Consider the following 6,000-nt stretch of genomic DNA (forward strand, 5'->3'; position numbering starts at 1 on the left):
CATCACTTCCCCAGTATGTATCACTTTCACTGGAGGGGATTAACTCTTGTCAGTATCAGTTAATTGGTTAATGTTTCATCCAATTAATAATCCAACATCATATTAAACAGAAAAAAATAAGGGACCAGAATCCAAAGCAACAGATCAGTTTAATTTGCCATCTTGTTACTGGACTTTAATTAAGGTCCTCAATTTACACGGTAATTTGAAACCAGAAAACTACTTCCCTTTCTCTACTCAACATATTCGAACAATAGTTAAAAGACCCATCTGAATAAATTCTGCATACTTCTCTACTTCTGACTTCTCACTATGGGATGCAGTGGTACCTCTGTTGAAATAGAAGCATACAAAGATTGGTGTTTGCAAACAATGCCACAATCACAACTTTCACTTTATAAATGCTAAAAATACATATGGGGAGAGAGGCCTGAAAAAGCAGTTCTAAAGACGTGGCTGTACATCAATCAGCACCGAGACACACGGTCTAAAACTGGAGGACTCTCCCGTAGAGCAGCCAGCCAGCAAAGCTCAAACTCAGCTCAACTTGCAATCCTGTTATTTTGGCAAAACAGCAGAAATTTCTACAAAGCTTACATTTTTGCTCATGTGTCAACAAAAAGAAAACCAGTGAATGGGTTTATGGGCTTTTCCACATGTCTGGGATAAATAGCATCATGATTGGAGGACCAAAAAAACTCTTTTTCAGTCTGAAGCATAGTGGAGGCACGGTGGACTTACGTTTCTATCTTAGGAAGGATATAAAGATTTTATTTATTTGATTTTGTATTTTTAAAGAGAGAGATAATGTCGATAACCTGACGCTTATGCATGTAAGAAGCTGGAGAAATATAAGAATATATAGTGTACTGGAAACACAAACAAGTAAATTTATAATTAAATGGTGGAAAAAGAAAGAAAACATGTTTTGGAATAACCATGTGAAAGGCCTTGATCAGGAGGACAAATGGTCTAAAATTCCTTCACATGGTTGTGTAAGTTTAGCAGCAGCAATATTAATAATCCGAGTCTGGTGTGTCCAATAAAGACACACACAAAAATTCAACTATTTGCGTGGTAATTAGTTCAGTCATACCGTGCTTGTCTAGAATTATGACTTTAAACCAGACCAACTTTAATTAGCAACTCAGTTATCCTGATAAATTTTCATAATCTCTTTATTGCAACTGTGTGAACCTGAAGTGAAATAAATAGTTTGAAATGAATTTTAAACAACGTGGGCGGCTGTAACTCCAGAGGAGAGCTCAGTCTGAAACTGCTAGTCAGCTATTTGTGGCCTGACATTTCTAAAAACCCATATAATGCTGCTCCAAGTTTCTATTCCATCCCATTTTTTTCTTACTTTGTCTGGCCCCGTCACGCTTTTTATAAAATCAGCTACAAAGAAAGACTGCCCTGACCTATTTTTTTTTTCCACCATGAGTTGAGCTGTAGTGAGCATTTTAACAAACAATTGAAGATGCAATAAACTGAGCTACACCAACAAAATCTGGAGGGAAAGTGCATCTTGGCCGGAACACATTCATCCAGCAAACCTCTTAAAAGTGTCTGTGTTTATGCTGAACAAGTCAGTGGGGGGTGTTAATATCAGTGAATGGCCAAAGAGGTCAGCATACAGTCAAAACCTTTCAGTTGTGATGTCTTTATTGGGATTTTCACAAGGTAGCATTTTAAATGGTAACAGGACATGTCCTTGTAACTTTACATATCTCACATTGTTCTCATTGTTCCAGTACCAAAAAGTACAAAGAAGCAACAATGTGCAACAGTGACTCATCCAATTTTAGTCCCCAAGACCCAAAAAATAGTCGCAAAGAATAAACCTCAAACATTTTGTTATTCAGAGTAAGAAGAAGAAGAAAAAACTGCCCTACTTAGAACAAACAATGAAACTTCCCTCTTGTGACAGTCGCCAGAACCACTGAAAAGTTTCGGCTGAAACTTGCAGGACAACATTGCCATCGTGGTATTTTAGGAATCCTCGATGTATGATGACATTGCAACAACGCAGTTCGATGCAGAATCTAAGGTTGTAAGCTGCAGTTTTGTATTTTACAGTCATCTTCACATGCCCTGACTAAATGCACAAATGTCTCTGCCGTTGTACTTTGCAACTGGGCTCCTTGGCAACAGCATTCCAAAGCAATCACTTAAGCTCAGAGTTTCTTAAGAGCTGCTGTTTTCGGATTTGCTTCAGGGCTGGACTGGCAAATGGAAAACCCACCTTTGCCGATGACATCACAAGTCGGGACAAGTCTGTACAAGGACATCAAGTTTGTGATCATGTGATGAAATGGAAAAACAATTAAATTAATCACCTACACCTTAGACGACAGAGGCCGAGCACTCTACTAATCCATTATACATTTATTGATTCTGTTAATTAGGAACTGGTACATTTATTCCTGTTTTCAGGGAATAATACGCAAGCATCAAACATATCCGGCTATCGTCTCACCCATACCCATTTAGCAGAATGCAAAAACAATCCCAACCCTTGTCTACATTATTCAATGTCAAACTGATGTAACAGAGAAAGAAGCTGAAGCATGTGCTGTATTGAGACACTGCTGACAACAGCATGAGTAAATATGGCTCTGTCTTTCTGGTCCTATGAATGTTATTGCATTATATTGGTCCATTTGGAAAAAACTGTCAAGCTCAGTTATGTTAAACCATCATTTCTAGGAGCAAAACTGACAGCAAGTACACTTCAGTAATGTTGTGACGATTGTAAGATCAACATTTTGCTGTCTGGCTTAAGTTAAGCGGGCAGAATTTATAACCACCGCCTTTATTTAACAATAATTAATTAACATTACTGTTATTCTTTTTCTTTTGTTTGTTATGAGGGGATTAATGGATATAAAATAAAATAAAAGCAGGAAATCAGAAAACATCAGGTGACAGAGACCGCATAGTGTCGGCACTACAGGATACGTGCACATTTTTAGACAAGGGTTGGCTATGCTACGATCCTGAAAGGTTAAAGTAGCACATACTGTGCCTAATGTGTAAACACGGACCAAGAAGAGTGACGAGAAAGCAAAGAGAGAAGCACACTGCCTGCACAGATGACTCTGCTGACATTCTTGCTGTATTTCATCTTCTTCTGTTATGTGATATTAATGATAAAATACCTATTTTAAAATTGAAAACAGATCCCCCACAATCAATTTCAACTAACAGCAGCCATATGAAATATGTGCTTTCTTGTTTACAGACCTAGGTGGAGGAAACGAATCTGGCCAGCGGCAAAATTGTCCATAAGCCAAGTTTACATCACTGAGTAGTAAGCCAAGACGGCTGTTGACACCCTTTGCTTTCAACTCTAAGTGGAGAATGACACCATATTTCTCTTATTTTCCCTTTTCTGCTTCGATCCCAACAACATAGTCCACAAAACCGCCTGACTTCACTTTAAAACACAGTCGTGTTGACCTCCAGTTTCTGCCTTGTGAGCAAGTAGCTCCCTCGAGTTCTCTTTGAATTACCTCTCGTAATTAAAACAAAACATTGGTGATTAAAGATAACAAAAGGCTATGTTTAAAAATTAACCAGCAATTGCGCTCTCACACACATACACACAGGTGAAGCAGAGTTCAATCACATGCAGCAAAGTATCTTTGATAAGTGGAAATTAGGTCACACCTGTGGCCAAACGTAGTGCCAAAGTTCCACTGAGGTAAAGTACATAAAAGGGAAACATTAGTTTACACAGCAGCGCTTAAAACTGCAGAAAATAAATAATCAATCAGATCCTACTTTACACATGAAATATCCTTAAGTATATGTTTACATCTTATATTTAGGGATATCACCAGAACTGATATTTACAATACCTATTATACCAACATTTTTAAAACTCAAAAGGTACTTGCTTTTTACAATATTGTAGTTACCTAAAGCATGATAACTGAATAGGGTTGTCAATAAAAATGGATTGCATACTCATTTGAAACAGTATTCATACCAGCAGTACTTTGCCTCCTCCAGCTGACACACAGCCCCTCCCCTCACTAGCAGCTGAACACATGAACAGTAGTATCTTAAAACATCTCATCTGCTGACACTACAGTCTTTACAAAGAATTTGGTGAGGTCAGTAAAGCTCCTGTTTAAACAACATCGAAGTAATAAACACTTAGGAACAGATTATATAAATAATTGTTTTTAAAAACTGCTTTCTAATCTCGAGTTTAGTTATCCATGTGGTTATGCAACATCCTTGACTTACAGCCATTTAAAGGGAAAAATATTGCATTGGAAAACATTGTTACTAGATAAAATAGTTATCCATAAAAAACAACAGCAGCAATGATTTTCAATGTACTATGGAAAAGTTGTCAGAGATGCAGCATTGAGCCAAAAACAAGAGCCAAACAAAAGCAGTCATTTCTTTTTTTCACCAAGGGGCACAACTGCAGGAAGTCCAGTCTTCCTTTGTAAACAAAGACTGGCTCAGACTTGTCAAACAAGGACCAGGAATGACTCCCTTCTCCCCTTGTCATATGGAAAATGCTAAGGCTAGCACCTTCAAGCAGTCAGCCAAAGAGCATGTTGTGCAGTGGCAGCTTTGACGAGCCTGGAGGATCTGTAAAATGTGTCCAAATTTGGGGTGACGGAGTGGGGAGTCAGATGGTATAATTTATGAGTTAGTGATCAGTTGATGGATAGCCCCATTAACAATGATTCAACTGATCTCCTTAATATGGCAACGCCAGCAGCTGCTGATGAATCAATCTGTGGTAAATTGACTCACACTATGTCACTTTTTTCAAGAAACAAAAATAGAAATGCATCATTGCAGCAACACAAAGAGAGAAGATTTCTGATGTATATATTGTTGGAACGGTCGACTTTCGGGTTCCCAGCAGCGAAAGCCTGTAATTCTCTCCACATCGGCTTTTTCAAAAGCCCAAATTACAGCGTTATTAATTAATAAGGCTCTAAGGATTAATTCTTAATTCACGTTCACAATTTACAATATGAACTGCCACAGAGTACGATACAGCTTAACGTCTCTGAAACTCCTTCCTCTCAAATGCAGATCAATACATCTCCCTGTCAAGCTGGTGCATTATACACCTAGATGACAGCCGAGCGTGTTCCCTCCTGTTACTCCTCAGCTGTGACTCACTGTTGATGAATGGCTTTTTCCTTACTGGAGATCACGTAGAAAAAGCAATTGCTGCACACGTGTTCTCGCTGCGTGTCATGCATTTTAATGGCATATGTTAAAGAGGAAACTCGTAAATATTCAACTTTCCCTTCAGAAAAATAACTTCAGGGCCACGCACACCGGCTCCTACTCTGCATCCTATGACAGCCGTAACATGCGTCATCTCTTTCCCACCTTCACAGACACTTTTCTAAATGTGCTTTAACCACACGTGAAAATCATTTCCGGCTGACAGCAAAATGAGATCGTTTTTTAAATTAAAGAATAGTGGAGCTAGATTAACATAGAAACACTAATGTTAGAAAGAAAAGGGGTGGATCCAAATAAAGTGAATAAAAATAGCTGAGCGAGGTAAAAGAGTGCAGTGGGTTTGTTGTTATAAAGTGCGGTTCATAAAGGCTGCCAGGTGTAAAATCTATTTTAGCGTTAAGTTAACCATATCTGAATTTAGAGCCGTTCCTTGGAACAGATTGACTTTTGACAAGTGGACAATTACTCCCATTTTCTGGGTCTGTTTTTAGACTTGAAAATGAACTTCTCCACTTTTGGTAAAGTCATACAAAGTTCCAAGTCTGACTCATATTGATAGAGTAAGGATGAATCACAATTCTTCCTTATAAACTACTCTTAAAAGCAACATTTAAAATTTCCCTGAACTGAACGCATTCAACATTTCTTCCCTCGGTCGGTTTAATTAATTAGGCGTTAGAACTAGGAAACAGATTCATAAACAAGCAGCCAATGCATGTACAAGAACAAGCAATAAATTTGACCCTGTGTGTTTATTCTACAAAAAAA

At 38.1% G+C, this 6,000-nt stretch overlaps 1 protein-coding gene across 3 annotated transcripts in view; it reads right to left on the reverse strand.

The window, feature by feature from the left end:
* Window positions 1–6,000, reverse strand: part of LOC102309550 (inactive ubiquitin carboxyl-terminal hydrolase 53) — a 31,024-nt gene that overhangs the window by 22,999 nt on the left and 2,025 nt on the right. The window contains exon 1 of one of the 3 annotated variants that reach the window (XM_042226156.1): window positions 290–5,994. The exons of the other annotated variants lie outside the window; for them this stretch is intronic. The gene's annotated coding sequence lies outside the window, so the exon portion shown is untranslated. Of the gene's footprint in view, window positions 1–289; window positions 5,995–6,000 lie in introns of those variants that run through there. 3 annotated transcript variants of the gene reach the window in all.

Source organism: Haplochromis burtoni, unplaced genomic scaffold, assembly GCF_018398535.1.
Source record: "Haplochromis burtoni strain Fernald_Lab_line unplaced genomic scaffold, NCSU_Asbu1 Contig_198, whole genome shotgun sequence".
In the NCBI taxonomy this organism is placed as follows: Eukaryota; Metazoa; Chordata; class Actinopteri; order Cichliformes; family Cichlidae; genus Haplochromis; species Haplochromis burtoni.